We start from the raw sequence: 15,684 nt of genomic DNA on the forward strand, positions 1-15,684 counted from the left end.
CTTAGCACACTTTGGGCCGCTTAAGGGCCGCTTGTTGTGCCAGTACCACAACAAATAAATAAGTTCTGTTTCATCCAGTGGTGGAACATACAAAAATCAAATATTACCGAACCCCCCCCCCCAAACTATCAATGAAAAGGCCAGTCGTCGCCAACAGCTGCCTTACAGCATGGTGGCAGATGTCAGGTTTCCATCTGCTCACGCCGCAGCTGCAGATTCATTCAGCTGGTGGCCATGATGGCTGCAGATGCAACACGTTTGACTTGGAGGTGGCTGTGTTTGCATCGGCTGTCTGCAAAATACAAAAATAGGAAAGAATCTCGCATTAATACAACTTTTTATCTGACCTTGATGAAATAACATGACAGAAACTATCAAAAGATAAAACTGTGAGAATATTCTGTCTAATTAGCCACTGAACCAAATGGTAAATGTATTTATTTGTGGAGTAGCAAAAAAACATCTTCAAATAATTGCAACCAAATTAGTTTTACACCCACTCCAACTGTCACAATCTAAAGCTGAAATCTTGTTTTTGTTAGCAGTTTCTTCTCTAACCAACTTTGTGTATTATTATTTTCACTTATTATCATCATCCTTTATTTATCCTGGTAAAATGCAACAAATGCAACTGATGTTTGGTACAGACAAACATGAATCATAAAGCCTCTCACACACACATACACACTTTTTTTGAGAATTCACTTGAGAAAAACCTTTGCATTGCATCTTGGGTAAACGTAAGGGTCACATCACCTGTACCACACAGTGATGCGACCCTTAAACCTACATTTTGATACCGGGCTCATCTTCACAATGATTTGATGCACAAGATGCGCTTTGGGGCTGCGGTTATACACATAACAGTCCTGTCAGCATAAGGAGCTTGAGAGTGGAGATGAAAGAGTTGATTGGTCTTCTGACTGAGAAACCTGTGACTCAAGAGTTTGACTCCGGTTTGAATCTTGGTGCTTTGGTTTATTTACAGATTCATTTAGTGTTTGCTCACTTTTTGTTTTTGTTTTTTTTGCTTTTGCTCATTTTTGGGCACTTGAAAATAGTTATGTTTGAAAAAGATTGTGCTGGATTAAAACATGACCCTTCAGATGGAGAGCCCAGTGTGCTTAAATGCAGATACACTTAGAGCTCCACAGCAGGTCTTCGACTAGTCTTCCTCCCCTCACCCCAACCAGTCACTTCGCCCTGATCCTAATTCTGATGGACATTTCTCCGTTAAATGGGAGTTTTTCCTTCCCACTGTCACCAAAGTGCTTGTTCAAAGGGAGGCGGAGGGAGGGTTCATGCACTAGATAAATAAAACTGAAATAAGCTACCTTGTTTGTAAATGTGGCACAGCGATGGCTTTGAGAAAACTCCACTATTTGACATCCTGGGAATAAATATGGGCCAGAAAGTCAGAGGATCATCGTTACCCCGATGGGAGAATAAATGTCTGCATCAAATTTTATGACAATCCATTTAGTAATTGTGAAGAAATTTCACTCATAATCACAATAAAGTTTTTACATTTCGGGCTTTTCCTCCAATCCCGGGCCACTGATTCTCCGTTTGAAATGATGAATGTGACTTCATTTGGCGCAAATAGAGAGTCATGATGTTGCTTGCTGTACGCAGTTTGAAGAGAAATTGCTCTCCAAAGACGAGAGGATGCGCTGTGTTGTTTGTTTTTTCGGGACCATTAGATGGCAGCTATTTCAGTCGGTATGTGTGGGCGGAGTGCTCAGATGTGTGAAATGAGAAGAGGAAAACCACATTATTGACTCATTAACCAATTCTGTGGTGTGGAGACTGTGGGTCTGCCTTTTGTTTTCCACTGCTGGTTGTTGTTTTACCACACGGTGCTAAGGAGTCAAAATCACAGCAGTTAATCAGAACGAAACACCAGAAAGGTGTCTGAAACACCGCATTACATCATCCACCACATTACATCTTTAAGGTTATGACTTTATAGATTAAACACTTTTAGCTGCGCGTATTTGAATTTGCATGTAAGTTTTCTTTACAAACACAAATGCAGTGCGATGCATAACTAAAACAAGGGAAGCCAGTTTGTTTTAAATACATAACCATATGCACTTCGAAGTATTTGGGGTTATCAGAGATGTTATTTTGATGCTTGCAGCCTCCACGGACTAAACCATCTAACGTTTCCAAATATCTTATAGTCTGTAATGTCTTGTTTCAGCACTTTTTGAATCGGTGAGATCAATATTTAATGATGTTTTTAGGCTTCAACTTATAGATGTGTCATTTTGTGTATAAGATTGCACACCACTTTGGGATTTTTACTCGAATACTGTGCAGAGTCATGTTAAAAACAAGGTTTTCACAGGACTCTCTGCAGCCCTATGAAAAACCGAGTACACCGTCACTGCTTCCATAGGAAGTAGGAACGAAAGTAGCAGCCGGGTGCTGCTAATCTAATGTATTTGATTATTGGTCATCAGAACGTGTGAGCATCTCTATAAATGTGGAAGTTTTGGCAGTTTGCTGGTCTGGAGCATTCAGATGCATTTTAATAATTCCACATTCTTCCCAGGAGTGGACGTCACAGCAAATTCAACCCAAGCTCGGAGGCTCAGCGCTTCTACTGCTAACCCCCTCTCCAGAGGTTCAATATGATCTTATGCTAAATTCCTGCAGGAACCATATGTGTAAACATAAGAACCCCCTGCCAAAGATGCAAAGGCAGTACTGGGATCTACTGCATCCTTAAGTACAATATGGTACTTTATTTGAAACCACAGTACAAGTGAGTGCAATAATGAAAGTGAAAGATTTCTTTTAAAGCTGCAGACGTGCAGCTGTGCATGTTCACGGTTTTAGGGTGATCCTTGTTGGTATGATCCTTAAATGACCATTTTCATGTGAACATGCTGAAAGTTGTGGAGTTTGCAACAAATCAGGGAGCGACTCAGAGGATGTAGTTTGACGCTAGCAGGAGGCAAGTGAGGGAATCGATGACTGGCGCAGCTGTTTGAGCTCCAGCAGGCCAGTTCTCTTGATGTGTCCAGGCCGTCATGGTTGGAATAACAGCAAAAGCAACCCCTCAGTTTTGACAGCAGCCCTCCCATCCCTCTGGCCTCGATGGAAAAAATCACAGCCTGCTGTTAGCAGCAGCACCTACCGTGAATCTGTTTAATGTTCAACTTTCCCAGTGTGCGAGTTCTTCTTTGAAAGAATGCACACACAAGGTTTGGTCATCGCAATTACAAAAACCATGTTGAAAATTTCATCCGGCTGCTGTCAAGTTTCTCGCTGTAATCTTCACTCACAAAACTGAGCCTTTGGGGTTATATGATGATTGCACCTCAAAGATGAAAAACGTCTCAGGCTTATAGGAGTTTTATCTTTCCATCTTTTATAAATTCATTTTCTATTATTTATTTCTTTTCATTTTCTTCCAATTCTGGCCCTTTATGGGTTTGGCAATATTGTTGCTTCGGGTTATTACTGCTCTGTGACGAAACGGCCAGAGACACCGGTGGAGAAGGCAAAGGTCAATAATTCATCAACCAAGACGCAAAATTGACACCGCGGAAATAACCTGAGCTCCAGGAGGAAGAGATGTTTGAATGTTGCACCGATGTCGCATTTTACAGAGATATTTCTCATAAATAGAAAATCTAAAGAAGTTTTTTCATGATTGTGAGTTGTATCCGCTCAAGCTTTCATTATTCTTCTGTATGTGACATTTACAACAGTAATATTTATTTAATTTGACTCGGTGCCTTAATGTGCTCAAAATGTGAGCAGTTACTGCCCAGAAATAACCTTCATTTTTCTGCTGTGGCCAGCCTGTTAATTAACCTCCGTAATAACTCAGTGAAATGTTGAAGACCTTTCCTCTGGGGGGTGATTCTTAAAACAAAATCCTGTAAAAGTGCACATCCCAGCAGGAAAATTAGCATAATCATCTGCTGATGATCGATGTGGAAGGAGCTTTGCAGGGTCTTACTGCTGTATCACTGCTTTACTGGGTAACTCAGAAGAAACAAACTGTGGTTTATTGTTCTACCAAAGCTGTCTACAATAAGTGTTTTATTGTTATTAATATGTACTTCTCTTTATCTCTTAAAGGACTGGAAATAATCCTGATTTTTGCGGGTTTTTAAAAGTAGGTGCTCTCAGATGGCCAACAGTAAGTTCTTTCACAGTTGGTGTGTTTGTACCACTGCTGCCACATCTGCATCATAATCTTCAACGAGGAGTCAGCAGATTGAATCACAATCAGGATTTCCAAGAATCAAGCATGTTAGGACACAGTTTTATCCCCCCAGTCGATCCATTTTAGTAGATAGAAGTCACTTAACTTCAGCTTCTAACAATCAGCTACTTAAAATTTAAGAAAAGAGAATCAACCAAGGGGCAACTTATGGAACAAAAAATGACACTAATGTGGAAGTGCCAAAAACCAACACAAAGAGCCATCTCCAAAAGGGAGCAGTTCACCTGTTAAAATGGCCAGATATTAAACATTAATAAAAGAAGGAGAATTGTAGATTTACAAAGTTGGGAAAGTCTCTTGGAGCCATTTCTCTTCATCAGTTCAAACAATTGTACATAAATACAAGTTTTTCAGATGTGTCATCACTTTGCCAAAGTCTGGAAGGAGGCTTAAACTGTCACCCTCAGATGAGAGGAAATTTCTTAGGACCCACCGAGGGTCAAGTCTGCCTTCACCATAGACTGTGATGGTGCGACCAAGAAAGAAGGCCCTGATCCAAAATCAACACCGTCAAACTTGACTGAGAACTGGAGCTGCCCACATGGACGAGCCAAATGTCTTCTGGTTTCATGGTCATATGAGACAAAGACTGAACTTTTTGGCCACAATAGGTGTAAATAGGACAGGAGGTATGTTTGGAGGAGTAAAAGGTGAAGACTTCAAACCTAAGAAAATTATACTAACTCTCAAGCATGGTGGTGGTAGCATTATGCTCTGGGGTTGTTTTGCTGGTCGCTATGTCACACAGGGTAGGTGGAATAATGGAGGATGGCTTCAAAATTCTCCAACTTCATCTAAGATAAACATCTAGACTGTTAAAAGAATGTTAAAGAATGGATAAAGCAGCTTAACCTTAAACTTTTGGAATAGCCTTTCCAAAACCCCGACCTCAACCTTACTGAAAATTTGTGGACTGCCTAAAAGCCGGTCTTTGCCAGGAAACCAACTAATTAAAATGAACTCCAGTAATTCTGTGAAAGAGAGTGGCCAAATATCCAGCCAGAATTATGCCAGAAACTGGTCCATGGCTACCAAAAACTTCTGGTCAAGGTGCAACTTAAAGAGATTTAACCAAACATTAGTGGCAGTGTATGTATTTTTGAGCTTATGTGGATGCAAGAAAATCCAAAATAAATCAAAATAAATCCAAAATAAATAAATACATTTGTGCATCCAATCCTTGTTTTTTATTGAAAGTGAAAATGTGTGCTGTAAAATTATTCTGCTGCAAATTTCTGAACAGTCATTCAATTCACATTTAATACAAATCCATAAAGTCTTTTATTTTGAAGTAAATAATCAAAGGCTTCCATAATGAGGACAAATCCTAGGAAGAAGCTGGTACCTATTAGTGCAGCTTTGAACTTATTTCATTTGAAGGAATGCAAATTCATTCCACTCAAACCTGCAGTAACTTTCAGGACTGTTCAAGCCTCTTTATTTTTATAATAAAAGCCACTTATTCTGGAACAAAACTTTCAAACATAATCTGCAATCAACCAAAGTAAACCTCAGCTTAAGCATTCTTTAATGCCTACATGAGAAAAAGCCTATTTCAGTGATTAGCGGAACAACATATGGCTCCTGTCTCAGGAAATCAGCTATTCTTGTTTCATAGAAGCAAAAAAGAAAAAGAAACAGCTTTGTGTGTGCTGATGATTTAAGGATTACAGACCCAAAATGTGCACACTGTGATCCGTGTAGGCTGGATATAAGACTACAGATGGTGTCAGCACAATGAACTGGGAGTAATGATACTCAGGAGCATCTCCCAAAGCCCTGTCCCCATGACAACAGCTGTCAACCTCCACCCCAAATATAGACTTATTTTTACACACAAATCCAGTGCCATTCAAGGCTGTTATTTCAGGCATGCACGCACGTGAAGCAGGAAGGATGCATTCATCTCTGTGCCAATTAGCAGCATCGCAGAGTTGTTCACAGGAGCTAAGCTGTGGTGTAAACATTACAAACTCCCCCCAGACTGATGTAGATGGTGCTTACTTATGGGCACCATGACTGCAGAGCTGTTTGCTCATCTTAAAGCCAACATGTGGCAGCAATCACTGAAAGGAGATAGTGACCGAAACACAGCATGAATTTGCTGCACCTGCAGGTACTAGCTTACACTGCAGCATGGTGAGCACTTTATATTAGGAAAGAGTTGTTATGCTTTTATACCTTTAGTTTAAAAGTTTTTGTTATCAAACTACTTCCAGAGTCAGTTTGGTCATTACTCTTTTAGTTTCCATACTACTTTGGGTACCACTAAAAATGCTTTGTTCTATGGTAACAATAAAACTCAGAGGGCAAGCAATATTTACAGCACTTTATTCCGTGCACTTTTAACTACTTCTACTCACAAACTTTTTACAGCATTCGCTTTTAAAGTAAAAGCTGTGCCTCACAGCTGGAACCATATGCACAAAGAGTACGGCTTACCCTGAAGGTGAAAAGCCTGTTTTTGGTTTGCATCACAGTTTTTCCAAGTCATTGCACCTCAAGTAATTTGCAACAGTGTGCAGACAAATTTGCGTCTTCCATGCAAACTACAGGCAATGACAACAATTTGCTAACGATCGAAGCAACCGCAGGTTTTTGGAGCAGCACTTTGACCAACGACTTCCGGCAACCTCCCACAACCAGTCGTCAGCTGATCGAGGAATACACTGCTGCACCACTGCACACCAACCTCAAAAATATCAACTAAATATTCTCAGTTTTATTCTTTGTTTTCATTGGTTTGAAAATTGAGATTTTGAGGTGTAAAAATGAGGAGAAATTAATAACTGTGAAAAATCCCAGACTAAATTCCCTTTTCACTTTTCCCAGACTGCCTTTTTTGTTGATTTATTTGGGCTTTTGTCCCAGCTTCATTTGTCTTTAATGACTCTGAAAGACTCTCTTTAAACAGACTTAAAAACACTTCCTCGCCAATCGATACTAAAGCTACAAGCAACCCAAAACTTCTAAAGTTAGAGCTTTTATACAGCTATTAACACTTTATTCAAGATTATAACTAAACATCTGAATGTTTAGATAAACTGCATGTATAGATACAATACAATAAAATGTTCTGTCCCTTATTAAATAGTAAAAAAAACCTTAGGTCACAAAAGATAATTTCTCATACTCTAAAGTAATTTCCTCTTTCATGCATTTACAGTAATTCTTCATTACACATTTTTGGTTGGCTTTACTTACACCAGATCACAATGTGCCATTTCAAAGCCCTTTTCGTAGCCTTTTAAAGTCTTACCCACAGCATGTGTTTTTCTAAGTACTGAAACTGGCCTGCAGCTTGCCACACAGTGTATTCCTGCTAGTCTTGACTCTGTGGCTCTGCCCAGCTGCCCAGCAGAATATAATCAAACCAGTGACATTAGTTCTGGCTCTGCTTAAACTGAACCTCCATGGTGAGTTTTTGAAGCGAGGCCATTTCTCATTCCAATTCTTCTGGGATTTCACTCTTTAACCTCCGTAACTGCCATGTGTCTCGAAGTAACCTCCAGTCTATCGATGCCCCTGGAGGCAGACAGGAGGAAAAACTAAATGGTGCACACACTTGCAGTGCAGCGTCCCTGTGTGCTCCTCAAGTCCACATGCTGCAGGTTTCTCTGCCGTCAGCCTCCTGAGATTTGAATAAACTGTTTCTTTAGTACGAACGGGCTCATTAACTCTGCTCACCACAATGCAGTGAGACTGAGTGTGCTGTACCTGTGCAGGACACAGTGACAATGTAGTATATTATAATAATATGTAATCACCGTTTTAAAACGATCACTTTTGTTAAGCCAGTGAACACAGCATGTGTACAGCATGCAGGTTATTAGTGGCTTGAACCTTCCTGTTTTGCAGCCAGTCATGGGAGCTGCTCGGATCCCGTCTACATTAGCCTCAGTCTCATTCACAGCATGTCAAATGCTGTTTTGTGTTAAGAGCCTTTCAGGGGTAACCTTATCTAGTACAGCGTGCTGTAAGAGAGTATTGAGAGAGGCACTGATTCATAGGACTCGATTAAGAGGATAAAAACCATATTCTTAAAAAAAGTCCTTTACGTAGAAATTAAACGACAAATTATTCTAGACCAGGGGTGTCCAACTCCAGGCATCAAGGGCCGGTGTCCTGGATGTTTTAGATGTGTCCTTGATCCAACACAGCTTATTTAAATGGCTAAATTACCTCCTCAACATGTCTTGAAGTTCCTGGTCTGGTAATGAACTAATCATTTGATTCGGGTGTGTTGACCCAGGGTAATATCTTAAACCTGCAGGACACCGGCCTTTGAGGCCGGGAGATGGACATCCCTATTCTGTTTAAAAAAACCAAAAAACCCCCCCAAAGTCTAGTTTTTTCAAGGTCAAAGGTTAGAGAAAAATTTTTTAATAAATAAAAGGGTTTAATATTTCTACATAGAGAACCTGTAGAAATAAATCCCATCTCGAAAGAACAAAGGGTAACAGATCCACCCACCAACAATTATGACAAAAACAAAGTCTATGAGATTTAATACCTGACACTTTTTATAGCAGAACATTAAAGGTTTTGTGTTGTGTATGGAGAGAACTGGCTCAGATGGTAAACATGGATAGTGGGCACTTGTGCAGGATCCTGGCCAATACTGCACAAACAACCTGAGGCAAAACAGCTGGGAATTTTTCCATCTGCAGATATGACACAAGTTGATGAGCAAACTCAGATGTATAAAGAACACAGGATCAATGATGCTGATTTTGTTTTCATTTGTCTTAAATTCATAATTTGGGCTTTTATGTATACCGTTGTGCTGCAGAACACATTGATTTACAATAAGCACATGTTGTGGCTCTAACCATCCAAGAGCTGATTGAGATTTATAGCTGAAAGATGCAACCAACCTCTGTAATAAAGGAGGCCCTTATGTACCCAATATCCACTTCTGCTGTAGGCACGAGTTATTGTTGTGGAGTGTTAACTTTTATTTAGCTTCAAATTACAAAGACTAAATGTGGTTTGTCCCTAAGTGCCCGGCTTAAAAAGGTAGCAGAGCTGCTATATTGCAGGGTAATGGGAAATTAGCAGTGGTAGTGGATTAGCAATCCGTGGGCCTACCTATTGTACCTGCAGAGATCAGATGGTGTCCAAAATGTGTGTTCTCTATCATATCGAGACTGTCTCTCCACTCCGTTACATATTCTATGTGTACAGGGTATGACCCCCCTTGGTCATGGCGTGTGGCTATTTCTTTAAGACACTCCAGCTCTCCTGGCCACACCCGACAGATTACGTATAAAACAGCTGCGCAGACATGACACCGGTGATCGTTTGATCTCCACTTGTGATTGACTTACCTTCGAGAGTGCTGTGTGTGTGCGTCCGTGAGCGCCTCCCTGGGCACTGCCTCTCCCTTCCCTTAGCTGGTCTCCCTCAGCCCCAGTTGCCCGCTTTCGCAGGCTTACGCGCCGCTGGGACCTTCGGCCAGCGAGTGAGCATTCTCTGGTCTGTTAGCCTGTCTGGCATATTGCCCAAAGCTCGGGTTAACGCGGCCAGCGGGACTCCGCTTGTACCTCGGCTGCAGTAAAAAACAAGGGGTGAGAGTTCCAAGCATACACTTTCACTGTTTATTGCTTCTGTTTCATAGTGGTGAAAGGTGAAAGGGGAATTTAGGTTGCGGCTTGTGCAGGCTACCTGTTTGCTACTTCCTGGTTAGCGTGTGGCCCCGCCCCCTTGCTTGATCTGAACTATGGCAGCCCATACGTCCCAAACGTGCCTGGAATGTGGCATTCCTATGCCGTTAGAGGATGGGCACGAGCAATGTGTGCTGTGCTTGGGCCCGGAGCATGCTTTGCTGGCTAGATAAGCCCCTGATGCCTGCATGAATTGCTTTATTTTGCCAGCACGGACTAGATAGGCCGGTGCTCGCTATTTTGCGTCAAAACAGCCAGCCTCTCCCCCATCTCATGCCTCTCAGGCCAAAATGCGGAAAACGGCTGCCGCTGGGGTGGAGACCAGTTAGTCAGACCCATGGGCTCTGTCCCCTCCCCTGTTTGCTGATCTACCGGGCCCCTCCCATAGTGTTCCCTCCCATGGCCCCGCCTCTGAGCCTGGGCCAGTGGAGGATGATTATCAGGAGGAGGATGTTGAGGAAGCTTCAATCCTCTCCTCTGGTGGCTCAGGAGATGTCACGAGGCCTGCGCAGGCGTCCAGCCAGGGTGGGGCGGCCCAGAGCTTCTGTGCCTCAGCCTGCCCCCGAGGCTCCAGTGTGGGGTCCTGAAGATCTCCGGACCCAGCTGGAGGCCTTTTGCAGATGCAGCGGCAACATTCAGGGCAGGCAGGGTGGACGTGGAGCCAAGGCTCAGCCATCCTCCAACCGCCCCCCTCCTTGCTGACATCTCTCGGAGCCAGGCCGCCCTGCCCCCCTCCCTGCCTGCAGAGCAACGCAGTGCGGCCTGGTCGGCCCTGGGGGCGGACCTTTGGGTGGTTTCCACCATGACCCAGGGTTATCGCCTGCAGTTTTGCAGCAGATCCCCTGTAACTACCACCCCGACCTTCACCTCCGTGAGCAATCCGGTGCAAGCCCAGGTGCTGCGGGAGGAACTGGCCACACTTCTGCTGAAGGGGGCCATAAGGGAGGTGGACACTGGGGATTGCCAAGCAGGGTTTTTCTCCCAGTACTTCCTGGTCCCCAAGCAGGACTGGGGTCTTCGTCCCATTCTGGACCTCAGGGGTCTCAATTGCTATCTCCGGCCCCTGAAGTGCAAGATGCTGACGGTCCCCAGGGTGCGTCAGGCCAGGATCCTGAATTACCTTGATGACTGGCTGGTCTGTGCCTCCTCAGGAGAACAGTGCCGCAGCCATGTTGCCCTTCTGGTCTCTCATATTCGGGCTCTGGGGCTCCGCCTGAATCCCAAGAAGTGCAGGTTGGAGCCGTCTCAGACCACCTCCTTCCTGGGCATGTCCCTGGACTCCGTCAGGGCCTTGCTGCCATTCCGCCGTGAGGGACACCAAGTCCTCAGGACATGCCTGTACCACTTCGGCCCCCACTCTTGGGTGAGCTGGGGCCTGTGTCTCTGGCTCATGATGGCCTGATGGCTGCGATGGTGCAGGTAGTCCCAGTGACTCGCTGCCTGCTGGTCTCCTCAGACGCCTCCCCACTAGGGTGCCTGGCCCCTAAGGCTCTGCGCCTTAGGCCTCCCTGCCTCAGTCGTTGACACCATGCAGGAGTCTTGTGCACCATCCACGAGGGCTGCTTACCGCTACCGCTGGGGGCTATTTGACCAGTCTTGCATCTGGCGGACCGATGCCTCCACCCCCCGGCTCGGCCTTTAGGTCTGGCAAGCCCTGACCGGGGTGATGTGTTTATATGTACCAAGGTTATTATCGTTAACTAAAACTAACGAAATAACGAAAACTAGAAGTGAAAAAACATTTTCGTTAACGGAAATAAAAATAAAAACGAAAAAAGGAAAACTAACTAAAACTGTAATGAGTGTTCACAAAACTAACTAAAATTAACTGAATTTATAGCAAAAATGTGTTTAGTTTTCGTTGATGTGTGTGTGTCATACAATAGTCAAGGGTAAAAAAGAAGTTTAGTTTCCAGGTTTTTTTCTTGCTGTGTCTCATTATGCCAGCAGGTGGCAAGTACGTTAGTCGAGTCGTCTGTGTTGGTGCTCCGTCCACGCGCAGAATCATGGTAAATGGTAAATGGCCTGTATTTATATAGCGCTTTACTAGTCCCTAAGGACCCCAAAGCGCTTTACATATCCAGTTATTCACCCATTCATGCACACATTCACACACTGGTGATGGCAAGCTACATTGTAGCCACAGCCACCCTGGGGCGCACTGACAGAGGCGAGGCTGCCGGACACTGGCGCCACCGGGCCCTCTGACCACCACCAGTAGGCAACGGGTGAAGTGTCTTGCCCAAGGACACAACGACCAAGACTGTCCGAGCCGGGGCTCGAACCGGCAACCTTCCGATTACAAGGCGAACTCCCTACTCTTGAGCCACGATCGCCCCCATGTCATGTCATGTCAGGAAAAGTCTGGAGAAAGCGCCAGCTTCCAATTTGGGATTACTTTGAATAGGACTGTTTTGGATAAAGCAAGTGTCTTGTAGTGGAAAGAGACAAATTATGAGGGACATTTCTAAAGGGAAAAAAATCCCACAAACCTTAAAGTACACTTGAAAAGTTCACACAAGAAGGCTAACCTAGCTTACCTTGAGAAGGTAAGGGAGCACACTCAACCCTCATCCCCAGAAACAGAAGCTAACACCAGGCAAGGCAGCATGATGCATCCCGAGACAACAGGACTGGGATATCTACATAACTGTGTGAGTCAATTGCCTTCAAAAGGTTTATCAAAATTACGAACACCCGGTGCTGCAAGAGTTAATAGTCTCATTGCGGATAAGATATACATTTTATAGTTGCCTGGTATCAACGGTTGTTCATCTGCCCTAATTTATTTATTTAAAGAACCCATAGGTGGGAATGTGAGTTGTCTGTCTCTGCGTGTTAACCCTGTGACAGACAGGCGACCTGTCCAGGTTGCAGGGTATGGTAGCTGGAATAGCAACATACCCAAGGATAAGCAGAAGATATGATGAAACTGGGATTTTGTTACACTTAATTATTGCAAACACAACTAAAACTATAACTGAAACTAATCAAAACTAAACTGAAACTAAGGATTTTCAAAAAAATCAAAACTAAACTAAACTAGCAAACAATTGGTAAAAACTAATTAAAACTAATATAAAATTGAAAATCTGAAGTCAAAACTAAATAAAAATAAAAACTAATGAAAATTGCAAAACTATTAAAACCCTGATATGTACATTTGTAAATAGTTCATTGGCACTTCACTCTGGGTTCGGTTGCACTCTCTCCTCGTGGGGTGTCTTACAGAGTTACCTTGTACATATGGAATATGTAATGGAGTGGAGAGATAGTCTCGATATGATAGAGAACGTACGGTTACTGTGTAACCTTGGTTCTCTGACTGAGAGACTATCTCTCCACCTTCAGGCCGTTCGGAGACGCGTTCTGATCAAACTATCAGCGGTGTCATGTCGGCGCAGCTGTTTTATATGTAAGCTGTTGGGTGTGGCCGGGCGAACCAGAGTGTCTTAAAGAAATATCCACACGCCACAACCAAGGGGGGTCATACCCCTTACATATGGAATACGTAACAGAGTGGAGAGAGTCTCTCACTCAAAGAACCAAGGTTACACAGTAACCGTACGGTACAATGTGTCTGTGGGCTTCTTTTTATTGTGCCACAGAAGAGTGAAGTTATAACATACAAAGAGCTGAAGTGAAACCAAGTTTTGAAAACACTGAGAAGGGTCCACTACTTTTACTGCCTGTTTAATATTGCATTTCTTAGTGTCTGGGATTTTGGAGGCCTGCATAGGAGCTCATATGCATTGATTGAAAACCCCTTTCTGCAGACAAACAGACACAATCGTGGTGCCATAAAAAAAGATAAAACTGGCCTTTTAAGTATAATAGAAAGGCCAGTCATCACAGATAGCATGGAGAGGCAATTCTGTCTGTCAGATCTGCTGTGTAGGTAAAAAACAAACAAACAAACCCCGAGACCCCTAACTTCTCTGCCCATGCCTAAATCCAAATATAAAGTAGACATCTGGCGCCTACATGTTGCATGGCTTGGACTGGACTGTCATAATATACAGGTTGCATACCCAAATAGAGATTTAGACAAAACTAAATACATAAAAAAAAGGAAAACTAATAACCTTTAGTGATATGGAAGCAAGTAATCCAAAAGGCAGCTAATAAAACTCCAAGCAGGAAATCAAAATTGTGGTAAATCGATCAACAGAGCAGACACAAAAAAAAAAAATCCAGAATGATGTAAAAAAATAAATAAAAAAAATACAAAAACTAAACTAAGGCTAACTGACGCTTTTAATAAACACAAGGTAATCAGCAAGATGAGAAACACCAGGGTAATGGGACCAGCTGAAACTAATTAAGGCAACAGAAAATAAAACTAGAAAATGCATTTTCAGAAGAAACTGCTGTGTGAATGCTAATAGCTGAATGTTTTGAGCTGAAATGAAATATTTGCTGAATTTTAAATTAAAAATGTTAAATGAGCTGAAAAATACAGAATTTTTCACCTGAAAAGAAAATTCAGAGTCAGAAAACATCTGAATGAATATTAAAAATTCATATTATTTTAATCACTGAAAATTGGGGTCTTTTCTGCTGTTGAGATAAACTCCTGACTGAAAATACCATGTATTTCAATGGGTCAGCTAGAAGGTTATCCCTCTACTTGGATCCACACAGTTTAAAAAGTTTAGATCTCTGAGCTTTGGAAGACACACTGTTGGAAAGAGAACAATGGTGGCTACGTTTTGAGCGTTAAATGATAGCTGTAGAGCAAACACTGTGCACACAGCAGCAGTTAAAACAGAAGTTTTTAAGATTAATCTTGGCAGTGACAGACAGAGCTCATTAAGCAGGCAGGTGTGAGCCTGGTTGCTATAGCGACTCCACCCAGTGGTGCCACACACACAGACATGTGCCTCTCTTCTGCTGCTTCAAATAAACAGAAACGTGACCCCGAAACAAATGCTTCTGAAGAAAAAACTACAAGTTGTATAGACAAAATTCTTTCACCGTGAGCGCCAGTAATGTCCAGTCTACAGAATTCTGAGTTTTCATGCCTGTGGAGTTTATAATGTGGATGTGGCGACAGTGTAAAGACAGCCTGTACTTCTGATTTTCAGACAAAATTTGGGAGCCATTTTAACATTGGACTCTATGGAAGAGTTGCAGGGAGGAGGCTGTGCATTGGTGACATTTATGAAAGAACCATAACATCTACTACAATAACAATAACATTGGATGAAAGAGGGCAACGATGGCTACATTTTGAGGGTAAAATGATGACTGTAGATCAAATGCTGTGGACACAGCAGCAGTTTAAAGAGAAGATTTTAAGATAAAATTTTTCCCCACTCCCACTATAGTAGTTGACTTGTCAACATTCCGTCCCATACACACCCATTATAAACTCTGAAACGGGTGAAAAAAAGCATGAAACTTAAACTGGAACTGAAGAAAATGTATAAAAGATATTGAAAAGATAAATACAAGTTGAAAAGTTCAATGTCTTGGCTTCATTTTAAAGTTTGAATGGTGGCTCTACGTCGATGTATGTGGAAGTAGTTAGAGTTGAAAAATGAGTAAGTTGAAGGAGAATTTGAAGGATCTCCCCATTGAAATACATGGGAAATTTTTGTTGAATAAACTTGAATAATTTATAAATGAGAAAAATAAAAGCACACTTGTCCAAAAAGAAGAGGAATCTAATGGTGTTTGAATGGTTTTTCTAGGAGAACGGTTTTGAAGGAGATAGACGGCGAAAAACGTACGGAAAAGAAAATAATAATAAAGAATAGAAGAACA

Source organism: Oreochromis aureus, linkage group 2 (genome assembly GCF_013358895.1).
Source record: "Oreochromis aureus strain Israel breed Guangdong linkage group 2, ZZ_aureus, whole genome shotgun sequence".
In the NCBI taxonomy this organism is placed as follows: domain Eukaryota; kingdom Metazoa; phylum Chordata; class Actinopteri; order Cichliformes; family Cichlidae; genus Oreochromis; species Oreochromis aureus.